Here is a 22,975-nt window from a genome sequence, read left to right as displayed (position 1 = left end):
CACTAGGAAACTCAGAGGACGAGCAGGAGTTTCCCATAAGGGGCTGCATCAGGACGAATTCAAAATTCAGGAAAATTGTCCTGGAACACCTTCCATAAGTATGCTAGAAGGGAATTGAAGAGGCAGGCGAGCGGCCACCACCGTCCTCTAGCAGTCCTTAGGGTGCGCGCAGAAGCCCGGTGCTCTGCGGCTTCGTTCTTCGCCCTCGTACAAGCTACCGCTCTGTCCGGCTCCCGGAGCAGGAGAAGCGGCTGCTTCGCGCACACAACAGCGGAGCGGCAGCCCTACGCTCCGAAGCGCTGCTTCAGCCGAAAGACGCCGCCCACCGGCGCTTGGCTTCGGACAGCAGCCGAGAGCCGTAGTGTGCGTCTGCACTAGACTGCATCATAGCGAAAAGCTTTGGCAGTGTGTCTCGCAGGGAGAAAGCGTAGCAGCGCAGCGCACTTATGCCTCCCTTGCCCAGAAACACGATTTTACTGCACACTCCAAAAACACTGCTCTTTCCATGGTACTATGTAAGCTGCTGTCTGATGCCAGTTCTCTTCTGCCCACTCTTGCCCAGCTGGTTGTTTTAACGTGCGCGTGTCGTCCTAGCATTCAGTGCACAGTGAAAGCAATCGCAAAAGTCCAGCAGCTGCTGACTCCCAAACACAAGGCGCTGGCTATGTTCTTGCTTCTCGACAACTCAACGGAGTCCTTCATTTCAGCAGCTGCCATTGAGGTCTCTGCATCTCGAGCCTTCGGGGACGAGCACCAAATTCCCAAGAGAGGCTGCATCAGGACGAAGTCAAAACCCAGGAAAGTTGTCTCGGAACACCTTCAATAAAGCATGCCAGCAGTGCATTGAAGAGGCAGGGAGCTTTAGGCACCGTCGTCTAGCAGTGCCAAGGCTGTGCACACAATGTCGTCTCCCTGCGGCAACGTTCTTCGCCCTCGTACAAGCTACCGCTCTGTCCGGCTCCCGGAGCACGAGAAGCGGCTGCTTCGCGCACACAAGATCGAAGCGGCAGCCGGACGCTGCGAAGCGATGCTTCAGCCGAAAGACGCCGGCCACCGGCGCTTCGGTTCGGACAGCTCCGGAGAGCCGTAGTGTGCGTCTGCACTAGACTGCATCATAGCGAAAAGCTTTGGCAGTGTGTCTCGCAGGGAGAAAGCGTAGCAGCGCAGCGCACTTATGCCTCCCTTGCCCAGAAACACGATTTTACTGCACACTCCAAAAACACTGCTCTTTCCATGGTAATATGTAAGCTGCTGTCTGACGCCAGTTCTCTTCTGCCCACTCTTGCCCAGCTCGTTGTTTTAACGTGCGCGTGTCGTCCTAGCATTCAGTGCACAGTGAATGCAATCGCAAAAGTCCAGCAGCTGCTGACTCCCAAACACAAGGCGCTGGCTATGTTCTTGCTTCTCGATAACTCAACGGAGTCCTTCATTTCAGCAGCTGCCATTGAGGTCTCTGCATCTCGAGCCTTCGGGGACGAGCACCAAATTCCCAAGAGGGGCTGCATCAGGTCGAAGTCAAAACCCAGGAAAGTTGTCTCGGAACACCTTCAATAAAGCATGCCAGCAGTGCATTGAAAAGGCAGGGAGCTTTAGGCACCGTCGTCTAGCAGTGCCAAGGCTGTGCACACAATGTCGTCTCCCTGCGGCAACGTTCTTCGCCCTCGTACAAGCTACCGCTCTGTCCGGCTCCCGGAGCACGAGAAGCGGCTGCTTCGCGCACACAATATCGAAGCGGCAGCCGTACGCTGCGAAGCGCTGCTTCAGCCGAAAGACGCCGCCCACCGGCGCTTCGGTTCGGACAGCTCCGGAGAGCCGTAGTGTGCGTCTGCACTAGACTGCATCATAGCGAAAAGCTTTGGCAGTGTGTCTCGCAGGGAGATAGCTTAGGAGCGCAGCGCACTTATGCGTCCCTTGTCCAGAAACACGATTTTACTGCACACTCCAAAAACACTGCCCTTTCCAGGGCAAGATGCCAGATGCTCTCTGATGGCCGTGCTCCCTCCCTGCTCTTGCCCAGCTCGTTCTTTTAACGTGCACATGCCGTCCTGGCATTCAGTGCACAGTGAAAGCAATCGCAAAAGTCCAGCAGCTGCTGACTCCCAAACACAAGCCGCTGGCTATGTTCTTGCTTCTCGACAACTCAACGCAGCCCTTCTTTTCTGCAGTTGCCATCGAGGTCTCTGCACTAGGAAACTCAGAGGACGAGCAGGAGTTTCCCATAAGGGGCTGCATCAGGACGAATTCAAAATTCAGGAAAATTGTCCTGGAACACCTTCCATAAGTGTGCTAGAAGGGAATTGAAGAGGCAGGCGAGCGGCCACCACCGTCCTCTAGCAGTCCTTAGGGTGCGCGCAGAAGCCCGGTGCTCTGCGGCTTCGTTCTTCGCCCTCGTACAAGCTACCGCTCTGTCCGGCTCCCGGAGCACGAGAAGCGGCTGCTTCGCGCACACAACAGCGGAGCGGCAGCCCTACGCTCCGAAGCGCTGCTTCAGCCGAAAGACGCCGGCCACCGGCGCTTGGCTTCGGACAGCTCCGGAGAGCCGTAGTGTGCGTCTGCACTAGACTGCATCATAGCGAAAAGCTTTGGCAGTGTGTCTCGCAGGGAGATAGCTTAGGAGCGCAGCGCACTTATGCGTCCCTTGTCCAGAAACACGATTTTACTGCACACTCCAAAAACACTGCCCTTTCCAGGGCAAGATGCCAGATGCTCTCTGATGGCCGTGCTCCCTCCCTGCTCTTGCCCAGCTCGTTCTTTTAACGTGCACATGCCGTCCTGGCATTCAGTGCACAGTGAAAGCAATCGCAAAAGTCCAGCAGCTGCTGACTCCCAAACACAAGCCGCTGGCTATGTTCTTGCTTCTCGACAACTCAACGCAGCCCTTCTTTTCTGCAGTTGCCATCGAGGTCTCTGCACTCGGAGACTCAGAGGACGAGCAGGAGTTTCCCAGGAGGGGCTGTATCAGGACGAATTCAAAACTCAGGAAAATTGTCCTGGAACACCTTCCATAAGCATGCTAGAAAGGAATTGAAGAGGCAGGCGAGCGGCCACCACGGTCCTCTAGCAGTCCTTAGGGTGCGCGCAGAAGCCCGGTGCTGTGCGGCTTCGTTCTTCGCCCTCGTACAAGCTACCGCTCTGTCCGGCTCCCGGAGCAGGAGAAGCGGCTGCTTCGCGCACACAACAGCGGAGCGGCAGCCCTACGCTCCGAAGCGCTGCTTCAGCCGAAAGACGCCGCCCACCGGCGCTTGGCTTCGGACAGCAGCCGAGAGCCGTAGTGTGCGTCTGCACTAGACTGCATCATAGCGAAAAGCTTTGGCAGTGTGTCTCGCAGGGAGAAAGCGTAGCAGCGCAGCGCACTTATGCCTCCCTTGCCCAGAAACACGATTTTACTGCACACTCCAAAAACACTGCTCTTTCCATGGTACTATGTAAGCTGCTGTCTGATGCCAGTTCTCTTCTGCCCACTCTTGCCCAGCTGGTTGTTTTAACGTGCGCGTGTCGTCCTAGCATTCAGTGCACAGTGAAAGCAATCGCAAAAGTCCAGCAGCTGCTGACTCCCAAACACAAGGCGCTGGCTATGTTCTTGCTTCTCGATAACTCAACGGAGTCCTTCATTTCAGCAGCTGCCATTGAGGTCTCTGCATCTCGAGCCTTCGGGGACGAGCACCAAATTCCCAAGAGAGGCTGCATCAGGACGAAGTCAAAACCCAGGAAAGTTGTCTCGGAACACCTTCAATAAAGCATGCCAGCAGTGCATTGAAGAGGCAGGGAGCTTTAGGCACCGTCGTCTAGCAGTGCCAAGGCTGTGCACACAATGTCGTCTCCCTGCGGCAACGTTCTTCGCCCTCGTACAAGCTACCGCTCTGTCCGGCTCCCGGAGCACGAGAAGCGGCTGCTTCGCGCACACAACAGCGGAGCGGCAGCCCTACGCTCCGAAGCGCTGCTTCAGCCGAAAGACGCCGGCCACCGGCGCTTGGCTTCGGACAGCTCCGGAGAGCCGTAGTGTGCGTCTGCACTAGACTGCATCATAGCGAAAAGCTTTGGCAGTGTGTCTCGCAGGGAGATAGCTTAGGAGCGCAGCGCACTTATGCGTCCCTTGTCCAGAAACACGATTTTACTGCACACTCCAAAAACACTGCCCTTTCCAGGGCAAGATGCCAGATGCTCTCTGATGGCCGTGCTCCCTCCCTGCTCTTGCCCAGCTCGTTCTTTTAACGTGCACATGCCGTCCTGGCATTCAGTGCACAGTGAAAGCAATCGCAAAAGTCCAGCAGCTGCTGACTCCCAAACACAAGCCTCTGGCTATGTTCTTGCTTCTCGACAACTCAACGCAGCCCTTCTTTTCTGCAGTTGCCATCGAGGTCTCTGCACTAGGAAACTCAGAGGACGAGCAGGAGTTTCCCATAAGGGGCTGCATCAGGACGAATTCAAAATTCAGGAAAATTGTCCTGGAACACCTTCCATAAGTATGCTAGAAGGGAATTGAAGAGGCAGGCGAGCGGCCACCACCGTCCTCTAGCAGTCCTTAGGGTGCGCGCAGAAGCCCGATGCTCTGCGGCTTCGTTCTTCGCCCTCGTACAAGCTACCGCTCTGTCCGGCTCCCGGAGCACGAGAAGCGGCTGCTTCGCGCACACAACAGCGGAGCGGCAGCCGTACGCTCCGAAGCGCTGCTTCAGCCGAAAGACGCCGGCCACCGGCGCTTGGCTTCGGACAGCAGCCGAGAGCCGTAGTGTGCGTCTGCACTAGACTGCATCATAGCGAAAAGCTTTGGCAGTGTGTCTCGCAGGGAGAAAGCGTAGCAGCGCAGCGCACTTATGCCTCCCTTGCCCAGAAACACGATTTTACTGCACACTCCAAAAACACGGCTCTTTCCATGGTACTATGTAAGCTGCTGTCTGACGCCAGTTCTCTTCTGCCCACTCTTGCCCAGCTGGTTGTTTTAACGTGCGCGTGTCGTCCTAGCATTCAGTGCACAGTGAAAGCAATCGCAAAAGTCCAGCAGCTGCTGACTCCCAAACACAAGGCGCTGGCTATGTTCTTGCTTCTCGATAACTCAACGGAGTCCTTCATTTCAGCAGCTGCCATTGAGGTCTCTGCATCTCGAGCCTTCGGGGACGAGCACCAAATTCCCAAGAGAGGCTGCATCAGGACGAAGTCAAAACCCAGGAAAGTTGTCTCGGAACACCTTCAATAAAGCATGCCAGCAGTGCATTGAAGAGGCAGGGAGCTTTAGGCACCGTCGTCTAGCAGTGCCAAGGCTGTGCACACAATGTCGTCTCCCTGCGGCAACGTTCTTCGCCCTCGTACAAGCTACCGCTCTGTCCGGCTCCCGGAGCACGAGAAGCGGCTGCTTCGCGCACACAAGATCGAAGCGGCAGCCGGACGCTGCGAAGCGATGCTTCAGCCGAAAGACGCCGGCCACCGGCGCTTCGGTTCGGACAGCTCCGGAGAGCCGTAGTGTGCGTCTGCACTAGACTGCATCATAGCGAAAAGCTTTGGCAGTGTGTCTCGCAGGGAGAAAGCGTAGCAGCGCAGCGCACTTATGCCTCCCTTGCCCAGAAACACGATTTTACTGCACACTCCAAAAACACTGCTCTTTCCATGGTAATATGTAAGCTGCTGTCTGACGCCAGTTCTCTTCTGCCCACTCTTGCCCAGCTCGTTGTTTTAACGTGCGCGTGTCGTCCTAGCATTCAGTGCACAGTGAAAGCAATCGCAAAAGTCCAGCAGCTGCTGACTCCCAAACACAAGGCGCTGGCTATGTTCTTGCTTCTCGATAACTCAACGGAGTCCTTCATTTCAGCAGCTGCCATTGAGGTCTCTGCATCTCGAGCCTTCGGGGACGAGCACCAAATTCCCAAGAGGGGCTGCATCAGGTCGAAGTCAAAACCCAGGAAAGTTGTCTCGGAACACCTTCAATAAAGCATGCCAGCAGTGCATTGAAAAGGCAGGGAGCTTTAGGCACCGTCGTCTAGCAGTGCCAAGGCTGTGCACACAATGTCGTCTCCCTGCGGCAACGTTCTTCGCCCTCGTACAAGCTACCGCACTGTCCGGCTCCCGGAGCACGAGAAGCGGCTGCTTCGCGCACACAAGATCGAAGCGGCAGCCGTACGCTGCGAAGCGCTGCTTCAGCCGAAAGACGCCGCCCACCGGCGCTTCGGTTCGGACAGCTCCGGAGAGCCGTAGTGTGCGTCTGCACTAGACTGCATCATAGCGAAAAGCTTTGGCAGTGTGTCTCGCAGGGAGATAGCTTAGGAGCGCAGCGCACTTATGCGTCCCTTGTCCAGAAACACGATTTTACTGCACACTCCAAAAACACTGCCCTTTCCAGGGCAAGATGCCAGATGCTCTCTGATGGCCGTGCTCCCTCCCTGCTCTTGCCCAGCTCGTTCTTTTAACGTGCACATGCCGTCCTGGCATTCAGTGCACAGTGAAAGCAATCGCAAAAGTCCAGCAGCTGCTGACTCCCAAACACAAGGCGCTGGCTATGTTCTTGCTTCTCGACAACTCAACGCAGCCCTTCTTTTCTGCAGTTGCCATCGAGGTCTCTGCACTAGGAAACTCAGAGGACGAGCAGGAGTTTCCCATAAGGGGCTGCATCAGGACGAATTCAAAATTCAGGAAAATTGTCCTGGAACACCTTCCATAAGTATGCTAGAAGGGAATTGAAGAGGCAGACGAGCGGCCACCACCGTCCTCTAGCAGTCCTTAGGGTGCGCGCAGAAGCCCGGTGCTCTGCGGCTTCGTTCTTCGCCCTCGTACAAGCTACCGCTCTGTCCGGCTCCCGGAGCACGAGAAGCGGCTGCTTCGCGCACACAACAGCGGAGCGGCAGCCGTACGCTGCGAAGCGCTGCTTCAGCCGAAAGACGCCGGCCACCGGCGCTTGGCCTCGGACAGCTCCGGAGAGCCGTAGTGTGCGTCTGCACTAGACTGCATGATAACGAAAAGCTTTGGCAGTGTGTCTCGCAGGGAGAAAGCGTAGCAGCGCAGCGCACTGATGCCTCCCTTGCCCAGAAACACGATTTTACTGCACACTCCAAAAACACTGCTCTTTCCATGGTAATATGTAAGCTGCTGTCTGACGCCAGTTCTCTTCTGCCCACTCTTGCCCAGCTCGTTGTTTTAACGTGCGCGTGTCGTCCTAGCATTCAGTGCACAGTGAATGCAATCGCAAAAGTCCAGCAGCTGCTGACTCCCAAACACAAGGCGCTGGCTATGTTCTTGCTTCTCGATAACTCAACGGAGTCCTTCATTTCAGCAGCTGCCATTGAGGTCTCTGCATCTCGAGCCTTCGGAGACGAGCACCAAATTCCCAAGAGAGGCTGCATCAGGTGGAAGTCAAAACCCAGGAAAGTTGTCTCGGAACACCTTCAATAAAGCATGCCAGCAGTGCATTGAAGAGGCAGGGAGCTTTAGGCACCGTCGTCTAGCAGTGCCAAGGCTGTGCACACAATGTCGTCTCCCTGCGGCAACGTTCTTCGCCCTCGTACAAGCTACCGCTCTGTCCGGCTCCCGGAGCACGAGAAGCGGCTGCTTCGCGCACACAAGATCGAAGCGGCAGCCGTACGCTGCGAAGCGCTGCTTCAGCCGAAAGACGCCGCCCACCGGCGCTTCGGTTCGGACAGCTCCGGAGAGCCGTAGTGTGCGTCTGCACTAGACTGCATCATAGCGAAAAGCTTTGGCAGTGTGTCTCGCAGGGAGATAGCTTAGGAGCGCAGCGCACTTATGCGTCCCTTGTCCAGAAACACGATTTTACTGCACACTCCAAAAACACTGCCCTTTCCAGGGCAAGATGCCAGATGCTCTCTGATGGCCGTGCTCCCTCCCTGCTCTTGCCCAGCTCGTTCTTTTAACGTGCACATGCCGTCCTGGCATTCAGTGCACAGTGAAAGCAATCGCAAAAGTCCAGCAGCTGCTGACTCCCAAACACAAGCCTCTGGCTATGTTCTTGCTTCTCGACAACTCAACGCAGCCCTTCTTTTCTGCAGTTGCCATCGAGGTCTCTGCACTAGGAAACTCAGAGGACGAGCAGGAGTTTCCCATAAGGGGCTGCATCAGGACGAATTCAAAATTCAGGAAAATTGTCCTGGAACACCTTCCATAAGTATGCTAGAAGGGAATTGAAGAGGCAGGCGAGCGGCCACCACCGTCCTCTAGCAGTCCTTAGGGTGCGCGCAGAAGCCCGGTGCTCTGCGGCTTCGTTCTTCGCCCTCGTACAAGCTACCGCTCTGTCCGGCTCCCGGAGCAGGAGAAGCGGCTGCTTCGCGCACACAACAGCGGAGCGGCAGCCCTACGCTCCGAAGCGCTGCTTCAGCCGAAAGACGCCGCCCACCGGCGCTTGGCTTCGGACAGCAGCCGAGAGCCGTAGTGTGCGTCTGCACTAGACTGCATCATAGCGAAAAGCTTTGGCAGTGTGTCTCGCAGGGAGAAAGCGTAGCAGCGCAGCGCACTTATGCCTCCCTTGCCCAGAAACACGATTTTACTGCACACTCCAAAAACACTGCTCTTTCCATGGTACTATGTAAGCTGCTGTCTGATGCCAGTTCTCTTCTGCCCACTCTTGCCCAGCTGGTTGTTTTAACGTGCGCGTGTCGTCCTAGCATTCAGTGCACAGTGAAAGCAATCGCAAAAGTCCAGCAGCTGCTGACTCCCAAACACAAGGCGCTGGCTATGTTCTTGCTTCTCGACAACTCAACGGAGTCCTTCATTTCAGCAGCTGCCATTGAGGTCTCTGCATCTCGAGCCTTCGGGGACGAGCACCAAATTCCCAAGAGAGGCTGCATCAGGACGAAGTCAAAACCCAGGAAAGTTGTCTCGGAACACCTTCAATAAAGCATGCCAGCAGTGCATTGAAGAGGCAGGGAGCTTTAGGCACCGTCGTCTAGCAGTGCCAAGGCTGTGCACACAATGTCGTCTCCCTGCGGCAACGTTCTTCGCCCTCGTACAAGCTACCGCTCTGTCCGGCTCCCGGAGCACGAGAAGCGGCTGCTTCGCGCACACAAGATCGAAGCGGCAGCCGGACGCTGCGAAGCGCTGCTTCAGCCGAAAGACGACGGCCACCGGCGCTTCGGTTCGGACAGCTCCGGAGAGCCGTAGTGTGCGTCTGCACTAGACTGCATCATAGCGAAAAGCTTTGGCAGTGTGTCTCGCAGGGAGAAAGCGTAGCAGCGCAGCGCACTTATGCCTCCCTTGCCCAGAAACACGATTTTACTGCACACTCCAAAAACACTGCTCTTTCCATGGTAATATGTAAGCTGCTGTCTGACGCCAGTTCTCTTCTGCCCACTCTTGCCCAGCTCGTTGTTTTAACGTGCGCGTGTCGTCCTAGCATTCAGTGCACAGTGAATGCAATCGCAAAAGTCCAGCAGCTGCTGACTCCCAAACACAAGGCGCTGGCTATGTTCTTGCTTCTCGATAACTCAACGGAGTCCTTCATTTCAGCAGCTGCCATTGAGGTCTCTGCATCTCGAGCCTTCGGGGACGAGCACCAAATTCCCAAGAGGGGCTGCATCAGGTCGAAGTCAAAACCCAGGAAAGTTGTCTCGGAACACCTTCAATAAAGCATGCCAGCAGTGCATTGAAAAGGCAGGGAGCTTTAGGCACCGTCGTCTAGCAGTGCCAAGGCTGTGCACACAATGTCGTCTCCCTGCGGCAACGTTCTTCGCCCTCGTACAAGCTACCGCTCTGTCCGGCTCCCGGAGCACGAGAAGCGGCTGCTTCGCGCACACAATATCGAAGCGGCAGCCGTACGCTGCGGAACGCTGCTTCAGCCGAAAGACGCCGGCCACCGGCGCTTCGGTTCGGACAGCTCCGGAGAGCCGTAGTGTGCGTCTGCACTAGACTGCATCATAGCGAAAAGCTTTGGCAGTGTGTCTCGCAGGGAGATAGCTTAGGAGCGCAGCGCACTTATGCGTCCCTTGTCCAGAAACACGATTTTACTGCACACTCCAAAAACACTGCCCTTTCCAGGGCAAGATGCCAGATGCTCTCTGATGGCCGTGCTCCCTCCCTGCTCTTGCCCAGCTCGTTCTTTTAACGTGCACATGCCGTCCTGGCATTCAGTGCACAGTGAAAGCAATCGCAAAAGTCCAGCAGCTGCTGACTCCCAAACACAAGCCGCTGGCTATGTTCTTGCTTCTCGACAACTCAACGCAGCCCTTCTTTTCTGCAGTTGCCATCGAGGTCTCTGCACTAGGAAACTCAGAGGACGAGCAGGAGTTTCCCATAAGGGGCTGCATCAGGACGAATTCAAAATTCAGGAAAATTGTCCTGGAACACCTTCCATAAGTATGCTAGAAGGGAATTGAAGAGGCAGACGAGCGGCCACCACCGTCCTCTAGCAGTCCTTAGGGTGCGCGCAGAAGCCCGGTGCTCTGCGGCTTCGTTCTTCGCCCTCGTACAAGCTACCGCTCTGTCCGGCTCCCGGAGCACGAGAAGCGGCTGCTTCGCGCACACAACAGCGGAGCGGCAGCCGTACGCTGCGAAGCGCTGCTTCAGCCGAAAGACGCCGGCCACCGGCGCTTGGCTTCGGACAGCTCCGGAGAGCCGTAGTGTGCGTCTGCACTAGACTGCATCATAGCGAAAAGCTTTGGCAGTGTGTCTCGCAGGGAGAAAGCGTAGCAGCGCAGCGCACTGATGCCTCCCTTGCCCAGAAACACGATTTTACTGCACACTCCAAAAACACTGCTCTTTCCATGGTACTATGTAAGCTGCTGTCTGACGCCAGTTCTCTTCTGCCCACTCTTGCCCAGCTCGTTGTTTTAACGTGCGCGTGTCGTCCTAGCATTCAGTGCACAGTGAATGCAATCGCAAAAGTCCAGCAGCTGCTGACTCCCAAACACAAGGCGCTGGCTATGTTCTTGCTTCTCGATAACTCAACGGAGTCCTTCATTTCAGCAGCTGCCATTGAGGTCTCTGCATCTCGAGCCTTCGGAGACGAGCACCAAATTCCCAAGAGGGGCTGCATCAGGTCGAAGTCAAAACCCAGGAAAGTTGTCTCGGAACACCTTCAATAAAGCATGCCAGCAGTGCATTGAAGAGGCAGGGAGCTTTAGGCACCGTCGTCTAGCAGTGCCAAGGCTGTGCACACAATGTCGTCTCCCTGCGGCAACGTTCTTCGCCCTCGTACAAGCTACCGCTCTGTCCGGCTCCCGGAGCACGAGAAGCGGCTGCTTCGCGCACACAAGATCGAAGCGGCAGCCGTACGCTGCGAAGCGCTGCTTCAGCCGAAAGACGCCGGCCACCGGCGCTTCGGTTCGGACAGCTCCGGAGAGCCGTAGTGTGCGTCTGCACTAGACTGCATCATAGCGAAAAGCTTTGGCAGTGTGTCTCGCAGGGAGATAGCTTAGGAGCGCAGCGCACTTATGCGTCCCTTGTCCAGAAACACGATTTTACTGCACACTCCAAAAACACTGCTCTTTCCATGGTACTATGTAAGCTGCTGTCTGACGCCAGTTCTCTTCTGCCCACTCTTGCCCAGCTTGTTGTTTTAACGTGCGCGTGTCGTCCTAGCATTCAGTGCACAGTGAATGCAATCGCAAAAGTCCAGCAGCTGCTGACTCCCAAACACAAGGCGCTGGCTATGTTCTTGCTTCTCGATAACTCAACGGAGTCCTTCATTTCAGCAGCTGCCATTGAGGTCTCTGCATCTCGAGCCTTCGGGGACGAGCACCAAATTCCCAAGAGGGGCTGCATCAGGTCGAAGTCAAAACCCAGGAAAGTTGTCTCGGAACACCTTCAATAAAGCATGCCAGCAGTGCATTGAAAAGGCAGGGAGCTTTAGGCACCGTCGTCTAGCAGTGCCAAGGCTGTGCACACAATGTCGTCTCCCTGCGGCAACGTTCTTCGCCCTCGTACAAGCTACCGCTCTGTCCGGCTCCCGGAGCACGAGAAGCGGCTGCTTCGCGCACACAAGATCGAAGCGGCAGCCGGACGCTGCGAAGCGCTGCTTCAGCCGAAAGACGCCGGCCACCGGCGCTTGGCTTCGGACAGCTCCGGAGAGCCGTAGTGTGCGTCTGCACTAGACTGCATCATAGCGAAAAGCTTTGGCAGTGTGTCTTAGCAGGGAGATAGCTTAGGAGCGCAGCGCACTTATGCGTCCCTTGTCCAGAAACACGATTTTACTGCACACTCCAAAAACACTGCCCTTTCCAGGGCAAGATGCCAGATGCTCTCTGATGGCCGTGCTCCCTCCCTGCTCTTGCCCAGCTCGTTCTTTTAACGTGCACATGCCGTCCTGGCATTCAGTGCACAGTGAAAGCAATCGCAAAAGTCCAGCAGCTGCTGACTCCCAAACACAAGCCGCTGGCTATGTTCTTGCTTCTCGACAACTCAATGCAGCCCTTCTTTTTTGCAGTTGCCATCGAGGTCTCTGCACTAGGAAACTCAGAGGACGAGCAGGAGTTTCCCATAAGGGGCTGCATCAGGACGAATTCAAAATTCAGGAAAATTGTCCTGGAACACCTTCCATAAGTATGCTAGAAGGGAATTGAAGAGGCAGGCGAGCGGCCACCACCGTCCTCTAGCAGTCCTTAGGGTGCGCGCAGAAGCCCGGTGCTCTGCGGCTTCGTTCTTCGCCCTCGTACAAGCTACCGCTCTGTCCGGCTCCCGGAGCACGAGAAGCGGCTGCTTCGCGCACACAAGATCGAAGCGGCAGCCGGACGCTGCGAAGCGATGCTTCAGCCGAAAGACGCCGGCCACCGGCGCTTCGGTTCGGACAGCTCCGGAGAGCCGTAGTGTGCGTCTGCACTAGACTGCATCATAGCGAAAAGCTTTGGCAGTGTGTCTTAGCAGGGAGAAAGCGTAGCAGCGCAGCGCACTTATGCCTCCCTTGCCCAGAAACACGATTTTACTGCACACTCCAAAAACACTGCCCTTTCCAGGGCAAGATGCCAGATGCTCTCTGATGGCCGTGCTCCCTCCCTGCTCTTGCCCAGCTCGTTGTTTTAACGTGCACATGCCGTCCTGGCATTCAGTGCACAGTGAAAGCAATCGCAAAAGTCCAGCAGCTGCTGACTCCCAAACACAAGCCGCTGGCTATGTTCTTGCTTCTCGACAACTCAACGCAGCCCTTCTTTTCTGCAGTTGCCATCGAGGTCTCTGCACTAGGAAACTCAGAGGACGAGCAGGAGTTTCCCATAAGGGGCTGCATCAGGACGAATTGAAAATTCAGGAAAATTGTCCTGGAACACCTTCCATAAGTATGCTAGAAGGGAATTGAAGAGGCAGACGAGCGGCCACCACCGTCCTCTAGCAGTCCTTAGGGTGCGCGCAGAAGCCCGGTGCTCTGCGGCTTCGTTCTTCGCCCTCGTACAAGCTACCGCTCTGTCCGGCTCCCGGAGCACGAGAAGCGGCTGCTTCGCGCACACAACAGCGGAGCGGCAGCCGTACGCTGCGAAGCGCTGCTTCAGCCGAAAGACGCCGGCCACCGGCGCTTGGCTTCGGACAGCTCCGGAGAGCCGTAGTGTGCGTCTGCACTAGACTGCATCATAGCGAAAAGCTTTGGCAGTGTGTCTCGCAGGGAGAAAGCGTAGCAGCGCAGCGCACTGATGCCTCCCTTGCCCAGAAACACGATTTTACTGCACACTCCAAAAACACTGCTCTTTCCATGGTAATATGTAAGCTGCTGTCTGACGCCAGTTCTCTTCTGCCCACTCTTGCCCAGCTCGTTGTTTTAACGTGCGCGTGTCGTCCTAGCATTCAGTGCACAGTGAATGCAATCGCAAAAGTCCAGCAGCTGCTGACTCCCAAACACAAGGCGCTGGCTATGTTCTTGCTTCTCGATAACTCAACGGAGTCCTTCATTTCAGCAGCTGCCATTGAGGTCTCTGCATCTCGAGCCTTCGGGGACGAGCACCAAATTCCCAAGAGGGGCTGCATCAGGTCGAAGTCAAAACCCAGGAAAGTTGTCTCGGAACACCTTCAATAAAGCATGCCAGCAGTGCATTGAAGAGGCAGGGAGCTTTAGGCACCGTCGTCTAGCAGTGCCAAGGCTGTGCACACAATGTCGTCTCCCTGCGGCAACGTTCTTCGCCCTCGTACAAGCTACCGCTCTGTCCGGCTCCCGGAGCACGAGAAGCGGCTGCTTCGCGCACACAAGATCGAAGCGGCAGCCGTACGCTGCGAAGCGCTGCTTCAGCCGAAAGACGCCGGCCACCGGCGCTTCGGTTCGGACAGCTCCGGAGAGCCGTAGTGTGCGTCTGCACTAGACTGCATCATAGCGAAAAGCTTTGGCAGTGTGTCTCGCAGGGAGATAGCTTAGGAGCGCAGCGCACTTATGCGTCCCTTGTCCAGAAACACGATTTTACTGCACACTCCAAAAACACTGCTCTTTCCATGGTACTATGTAAGCTGCTGTCTGACGCCAGTTCTCTTCTGCCCACTCTTGCCCAGCTTGTTGTTTTAACGTGCGCGTGTCGTCCTAGCATTCAGTGCACAGTGAATGCAATCGCAAAAGTCCAGCAGCTGCTGACTCCCAAACACAAGGCGCTGGCTATGTTCTTGCTTCTCGATAACTCAACGGAGTCCTTCATTTCAGCAGCTGCCATTGAGGTCTCTGCATCTCGAGCCTTCGGGGACGAGCACCAAATTCCCAAGAGGGGCTGCATCAGGTCGAAGTCAAAACCCTGGAAAGTTGTCTCGGAACACCTTCAAAAAAGCATGCCAGCAGTGCATTGAAAAGGCAGGGAGCTTTAGGCACCGTCGTCTAGCAGTGCCAAGGCTGTGCACACAATGTCGTCTCCCTGCGGCAACGTTCTTCGCCCTCGTACAAGCTACCGCTCTGTCCGGCTCCCGGAGCACGAGAAGCGGCTGCTTCGCGCACACAAGATCGAAGCGGCAGCCGGACGCTGCGAAGCGCTGCTTCAGCCGAAAGACGCCGGCCACCGGCGCTTCGGTTCGGACAGCTCCGGAGAGCCGTAGTGTGCGTCTGCACTAGACTGCATCATAGCGAAAAGCTTTGGCAGTGTGTCTTAGCAGGGAGATAGCTTAGGAGCGCAGCGCACTTATGCGTCCCTTGTCCAGAAACACGATTTTACTGCACACTCCAAAAACACTGCCCTTTCCAGGGCAAGATGCCAGATGCTCTCTGATGGCCGTGCTCCCTCCCTGCTCTTGCCCAGCTCGTTCTTTTAACGTGCACATGCCGTCCTGGCATTCAGTGCACAGTGAAAGCAATCGCAAAAGTCCAGCAGCTGCTGACTCCCAAACACAAGCCGCTGGCTATGTTCTTGCTTCTCGACAACTCAATGCAGCCCTTCTTTTTTGCAGTTGCCATCGAGGTCTCTGCACTAGGAAACTCAGAGGACGAGCAGGAGTTTCCCATAAGGGGCTGCATCAGGACGAATTCAAAATTCAGGAAAATTGTCCTGGAACACCTTCCATAAGTATGCTAGAAGGGAATTGAAGAGGCAGGCGAGCGGCCACCACCGTCCTCTAGCAGTCCTTAGGGTGCGCGCAGAAGCCCGGTGCTCTGCGGCTTCGTTCTTCGCCCTCGTACAAGCTACCGCTCTGTCCGGCTCCCGGAGCACGAGAAGCGGCTGCTTCGCGCACACAAGATCGAAGCGGCAGCCGGACGCTGCGAAGCGATGCTTCAGCCGAAAGACGCCGGCCACCGGCGCTTCGGTTCGGACAGCTCCGGAGAGCCGTAGTGTGCGTCTGCACTAGACTGCATCATAGCGAAAAGCTTTGGCAGTGTGTCTCGCAGGGAGAAAGCGTAGCAGCGCAGCGCACTTATGCCTCCCTTGCCCAGAAACACGATTTTACTGCACACTCCAAAAACACTGCCCTTTCCAGGGCAAGATGCCAGATGCTCTCTGATGGCCGTGCTCCCTCCCTGCTCTTGCCCAGCTCGTTCTTTTAACGTGCACATGCCGTCCTGGCATTCAGTGCACAGTGAAAGCAATCGCAAAAGTCCAGCAGCTGCTGACTCCCAAACACAAGCCGCTGGCTATGTTCTTGCTTCTCGACAACTCAACGCAGCCCTTCTTTTCTGCAGTTGCCATCGAGGTCTCTGCACTAGGAAACTCAGAGGACGAGCAGGAGTTTCCCATAAGGGGCTGCATCAGGACGAATTGAAAATTCAGGAAAATTGTCCTGGAACACCTTCCATAAGTATGCTAGAAGGGAATTGAAGAGGCAGGCGAGCGGCCACCACCGTCCTCTAGCAGTCCTTAGGGTGCGCGCAGAAGCCCGGTGCTCTGCGGCTTCGTTCTTCGCCCTCGTACAAGCTACCGCTCTGTCCGGCTCCCGGAGCACGAGAAGCGGCTGCTTCGCGCACACAACAGCGGAGCGGCAGCCGTACGCTGCGAAGCGCTGCTTCAGCCGAAAGACGCCGGCCACCGGCGCTTGGCTTCGGACAGCTCCGGAGAGCCGTAGTGTGCGTCTGCACTAGACTGCATCATAGCGAAAAGCTTTGGCAGTGTGTCTCGCAGGGAGATAGCTTAGGAGCGCAGCGCACTTATGCGTCCCTTGTCCAGAAACACGATTTTACTGCACACTCCAAAAACACTGCTCTTTCCATGGTAATATGTAAGCTGCTGTCTGACGCCAGTTCTCTTCTGCCCACTCTTGCCCAGCTTGTTGTTTTAACGTGCGCGTGTCGTCCTAGCATTCAGTGCACAGTGAATGCAATCGCAAAAGTCCAGCAGCTGCTGACTCCCAAACACAAGGCGCTGGCTATGTTCTTGCTTCTCGATAACTCAACGGAGTCCTTCATTTCAGCAGCTGCCATTGAGGTCTCTGCATCTCGAGCCTTCGGGGACGAGCACCAAATTCCCAAGAGGGGCTGCATCAGGTCGAAGTCAAAACCCAGGAAAGTTGTCTCGGAACACCTTCAATAAAGCATGCCAGCAGTGCATTGAAAAGGCAGGGAGCTTTAGGCACCGTCGTCTAGCAGTGCCAAGGCTGTGCACACAATGTCGTCTCCCTGCGGCAACGTTCTTCGCCCTCGTACAAGCTACCGCTCTGTCCGGCTCCCGGAGCACGAGAAGCGGCTGCTTCGCGCACACAAGATCGAAGCGGCAGCCGGACGCTGCGAAGCGCTGCTTCAGCCGAAAGACGCCGGCCACCGGCGCTTGGCTTCGGACAGCTCCGGAGAGCCGTAGTGTGCGTCTGCACTAGACTGCATCATAGCGAAAAGCTTTGGCAGTGTGTCTCGCAGGGAGATAGCTTAGGAGCGCAGCGCACTTATGCCTCCCTTGTCCAGAAACACGATTTTACTGCACACTCCAAAAACACTGCCCTTTCCAGGGCAAGATGCCAGATGCTCTCTGATGGCCGTGCTCCCTCCCTGCTCTTGCCCAGCTCGTTCTTTTAACGTGCACATGCCGTCCTGGCATTCAGTGCACAGTGAAAGCAATCGCAAAAGTCCAGCAGCTGCTGACTCCCAAACACAAGCCGCTGGCTATGTTCTTGCTTCTCGACAACTCAATGCAGCCCTTCTTTTTTGCAGTTGCCATCGAGGTCTCTGCACTAGGAAACTCAGAGGACGAGCAGGAGTTTCCCAGGAGGGGCTGCATCAGGACGAATTCAAAATTCAGGAAAATTGTCCTGGAACACCTTCCATAAGTATGCTAGAAGGGAATTGAAGAGGCAGACGAGCGGCCACCACCGTCCTCTAGCAGTCCTTAGGGTGCGCGCAGAAGCCCGGTGCTCTGCGGCTTCGTTCTTCGCCCTCGTACAAGCTACCGCTCTGTCCGGCTCCCGGAGCACGAGAAGCGGCTGCTTCGCGCACACAAGATCGAAGCGGCAGCCGGACGCTGCGAAGCGATGCTTCAGCCGAAAGACGCCGGCCACCGGCGCTTCGGTTCGGACAGCTCCGGAGAGCCGTAGTGTGCGTCTGCACTAGACTGCATCATAGCGAAAAGCTTTGGCAGTGTGTCTCGCAGGGAGAAAGCGTAGCAGCGCAGCGCACTTATGCGTCCCTTGTCCAGAAACACGATTTTACTGCACACTCCAAAAACACTGCCCTTTCCAGGGCAAGATGCCAGATGCTCTCTGATGGCCGTGCTCCCTCCCTGCTCTTGCCCAGCTCGTTGTTTTAACGTGCACATGCCGTCCTGGCATTCAGTGCACAGTGAAAGCAATCGCAAAAGTCCAGCAGCTGCTGACTCCCAAACACAAGCCGCTGGCTATGTTCTTGCTTCTCGACAACTCAACGCAGCCCTTCTTTTCTGCAGTTGCCATCGAGGTCTCTGCACTAGGAAACTCAGAGGACGAGCAGGAGTTTCCCATAAGGGGCTGCATCAGGACGAATTGAAAATTCAGGAAAATTGTCCTGGAACACCTTCCATAAGTATGCTAGAAGGGAATTGAAGAGGCAGGCGAGCGGCCACCACCGTCCTCTAGCAGTCCTTAGGGTGCGCGCAGAAGCCCGGTGCTCTGCGGCTTCGTTCTTCGCCCTCGTACAAGCTACCGCTCTGTCCGGCTCCCGGAGCACGAGAAGCGGCTGCTTCGCGCACACAACAGCGGAGCGGCAGCCGTACGCTGCGAAGCGCTGCTTCAGCCGAAAGACGCCGGCCACCGGCGCTTGGCTTCGGACAGCTCCGGAGAGCCGTAGTGTGCGTCTGCACTAGACTGCATCATAGCGAAAAGCTTTGGCAGTGTGTCTCGCAGGGAGATAGCTTAGGAGCGCAGCGCACTGATGCCTCCCTTGCCCAGAAACACGATTTTACTGCACACTCCAAAAACACTGCTCTTTCCATGGTAATATGTAAGCTGCTGTCTGACGCCAGTTCTCTTCTGCCCACTCTTGCCCAGCTCGTTGTTTTAACGTGCGCATGTCGTCCTAGCATTCAGTGCACAGTGAATGCAATCGCAAAAGTCCAGCAGCTGCTGACTCCCAAACACAAGGCGCTGGCTATGTTCTTGCTTCTCGATAACTCAACGGAGTCCTTCATTTCAGCAGCTGCCATTGAGGTCTCTGCATCTCGAGCCTTCGGGGACGAGCACCAAATTCCCAAGAGGGGCTGCATCAGGTCGAAGTCAAAACCCAGGAAAGTTGTCTCGGAACACCTTCAATAAAGCATGCCAGCAGTGCATTGAAAAGGCAGGGAGCTTTAGGCACCGTCGTCTAGCAGTGCCAAGGCTGTGCACACAATGTCGTCTCCCTGCGGCAACGTTCTTCGCCCTCGTACAAGCTACCGCTCTGTCCGGCTCCCGGAGCACGAGAAGCGGCTGCTTCGCGCACACAACAGCGGAGCGGCAGCCCTACGCTCCGAAGCGCTGCTGCAGCCGAAAGACGCCGCCCGCCGGCGCTTCGGTTCGGACAGCAGCCGAGAGCCGTAGTGTGCGTCTGCACTAGACTGCATCATAGCGAAAAGCTTTGGCAGTGTGTCTCGCAGGGAGATAGCTTAGGAGCGCAGCGCACTTATGCGTCCCTTGTCCAGAAACACGATTTTACTGCACACTCCAAAAACACTGCCCTTTCCAGGGCAAGATGCCAGATGCTCTCTGATGGCCGTGCTCCCTCCCTGCTCTTGCCCAGCTCGTTGTTTTAACGTGCACATGCCGTCCTGGCATTCAGTGCACAGTGAAAGCAATCGCAAAAGTCCAGCAGCTGCTGACTCCCAAACACAAGCCGCTGGCTATGTTCTTGCTTCTCGACAACTCAACGCAGCCCTTCTTTTCTGCAGTTGCCATCGAGGTCTCTGCACTAGGAAACTCAGAGGACGAGCAGGAGTTTCCCATAAGGGGCTGCATCAGGACGAATTGAAAATTCAGGAAAATTGTCCTGGAACACCTTCCATAAGTATGCTAGAAGGGAATTGAAGAGGCAGGCGAGCGGCCACCACCGTCCTCTAGCAGTCCTTAGGGTGCGCGCAGAAGCCCGGTGCTCTTCGGCTTCGTTCTTCGCCCTCGTACAAGCTACCGCTCTGTCCGGCTCCCGGAGCAGGAGAAGCGGCTGCTTCGCGCACACAACAGCGGAGCGGCAGCCGTACGCTGCGAAGCGCTGCTTCAGCCGAAAGACGCCGGCCACCGGCGCTTGGCTTCGGACAGCTCCGGAGAGCCGTAGTGTGCGTCTGCACTAGGCTGCATGATAACGAAAAGCTTTGGCAGTGTGTCTCGCAGGGAGAAAGCGTAGCAGCGCAGCGCACTGATGCCTCCCTTGCCCAGAAACACGATTTTACTGCACACTCCAAAAACACTGCTCTTTCCATGGTAATATGTAAGCTGCTGTCTGACGCCAGTTCTCTTCTGCCCACTCTTGCCCAGCTGGTTGTTTTAACGTGCGCGTGTCGTCCTAGCATTCAGTGCACAGTGAATGCAATCGCAAAAGTCCAGCAGCTGCTGACTCCCAAACACAAGGCGCTGGCTATGTTCTTGCTTCTCGATAACTCCACGGAGTCCTTCATTTCAGCAGCTGCCATTGAGGTCTCTGCATCTCGAGCCTTCGGAGACGAGCACCAAATTCCCAAGAGAGGCTGCATCAGAACGAAGTCAAAACCCAGGAAAGTTGTCTCGGAACACCTTCAATAAAGCATGCCAGCAGTGCATTGAAGAGGCAGGGAGCTTTAGGCACCGTCGTCTAGCAGTGCCAAGGCTGTGCACACAATGTCGTCTCCCTGCGGCAACGTTCTTCGCCCTCGTACAAGCTACCGCTCTGTCCGGCTCCCGGAGCACGAGAAGCGGCTGCTTCGCGCACACAACAGCGGAGCGGCAGCCGTACGCTCCGAAGCGCTGCTGCAGCCGAAAGACGCCGGCCACCGGCGCTTCGGTTCGGACAGCTCCGGAGAGCCGTAGTGTGCGTCTGCACTAGACTGCATCATAGCGAAAAGCTTTGGCAGTGTGTCTCGCAGGGAGATAGCTTAGGAGCGCAGCGCACTTATGCGTCCCTTGTCCAGAAACACGATTTTACTGCACACTCCAAAAACACTGCCCTTTCCAGGGCAAGATGCCAGATGCTCTCTGATGGCCGTGCTCCCTCCCTGCTCTTGCCCAGCTCGTTCTTTTAACGTGCACATGCCGTCCTGGCATTCAGTGCACAGTGAAAGCAATCGCAAAAGTCCAGCAGCTGCTGACTCCCAAACACAAGCCGCTGGCTATGTTCTTGCTTCTCGACAACTCAACGCAGCCCTTCTTTTCTGCAGTTGCCATCGAGGTCTCTGCACTAGGAAACTCAGAGGACGAGCAGGAGTTTCCCATAAGGGGCTGCATCAGGACGAATTGAAAATTCAGGAAAATTGTCCTGGAACACCTTCCATAAGTGTGCTAGAAGGGAATTGAAGAGGCAGGCGAGCGGCCACCACCGTCCTCTAGCAGTCCTTAGGGTGCGCGCAGAAGCCCGGTGCTCTGCGGCTTCGTTCTTCGCCCTCGTACAAGCTACCGCTCTGTCCGGCTCCCGGAGCACGAGAAGCGGCTGCTTCGCGCACACAACAGCGGAGCGGCAGCCGTACGCTGCGAAGCGCTGCTTCAGCCGAAAGACGCCGGCCACCGGCGCTTGGCTTCGGACAGCTCCGGAGAGCCGTAGTGTGCGTCTGCACTAGGCTGCATGATAACGAAAAGCTTTGGCAGTGTGTCTCGCAGGGAGAAAGCGTAGCAGCGCAGCGCACTGATGCCTCCCTTGCCCAGAAACACGATTTTACTGCACACTCCAAAAACACTGCTCTTTCCATGGTAATATGTAAGCTGCTGTCTGACGCCAGTTCTCTTCTGCCCACTCTTGCCCAGCTCGTTGTTTTAACGTGCGCGTGTCGTCCTAGCATTCAGTGCACAGTGAATGCAATCGCAAAAGTCCAGCAGCTGCTGACTCCCAAACACAAGGCGCTGGCTATGTTCTTGCTTCTCGATAACTCAACGGAGTCCTTCATTTCAGCAGCTGCCATTGAGGTCTCTGCATCTCGAGCCTTCGGAGACGAGCACCAAATTCCCAAGAGAGGCTGCATCAGGACGAAGTCAAAACCCAGGAAAGTTGTCTCGGAACACCTTCAATAAAGCATGCCAGCAGTGCATTGAAGAGGCAGGGAGCTTTAGGCACCGTCGTCTAGCAGTGCCAAGGCTGTGCACACAATGTCGTCTCCCTGCGGCAACGTTCTTCGCCCTCGTACAAGCTACCGCTCTGTCCGGCTCCCGGAGCACGAGAAGCGGCTGCTTCGCGCACACAACAGCGGAGCGGCAGCCCTACGCTCCGAAGCGCTGCTGCAGCCGAAAGACGCCGGCCACCGGCGCTTGGCTTCGGACAGCTCCGGAGAGCCGTAGTGTGCGTCTGCACTAGACTGCATCATAGCGAAAAGCTTTGGCAGTGTGTCTCGCAGGGAGATAGCTTAGGAGCGCAGCGCACTTATGCGTCCCTTGTCCAGAAACACGATTTTACTGCACACTCCAAAAACACTGCCCTTTCCAGGGCAAGATGCCAGATGCTCTCTGATGGCCGTGCTCCCTCCCTGCTCTTGCCCAGCTCGTTGTTTTAACGTGCACATGCCGTCCTGGCATTCAGTGCACAGTGAAAGCAATCGCAAAAGTCCAGCAGCTGCTGACTCCCAAACACAAGCCGCTGGCTATGTTCTTGCTTCTCGACAACTCAACGCAGCCCTTCTTTTCTGCAGTTGCCATCGAGGTCTCTGCACTAGGAAACTCAGAGGACGAGCAGGAGTTTCCCATAAGGGGCTGCATCAGGACGAATTCAAAATTCAGGAAAATTGTCCTGGAACACCTTCCATAAGTGTGCTAGAAGGGAATTGAAGAGGCAGGCGAGCGGCCACCACCGTCCTCTAGCAGTCCTTAGGGTGCGCGCAGAAGCCCGGTGCTCTGCGGCTTCGTTCTTCGCCCTCGTACAAGCTACCGCTCTGTCCGGCTCCCGGAGCACGAGAAGCGGCTGCTTCGCGCACACAACAGCGGAGCGGCAGCCGTACGCTCCGAAGCGCTGCTGCAGCCGAAAGACGCCGGCCACCGGCGCTTCGGTTCGGACAGCTCCGGAGAGCCGTAGTGTGCGTCTGCACTAGACTGCATCATAGCGAAAAGCTTTGGCAGTGTGTCTCGCAGG

The sequence above is a fragment of the Lonchura striata genome, chromosome 1 (assembly GCF_050655825.1).
Source record: "Lonchura striata isolate lonStrDom1 chromosome 1, ASM5065582v1, whole genome shotgun sequence".
NCBI classification, from domain to species: domain Eukaryota; kingdom Metazoa; phylum Chordata; class Aves; order Passeriformes; family Estrildidae; genus Lonchura; species Lonchura striata.
This window is presented reverse-complemented; position numbering follows the sequence as displayed.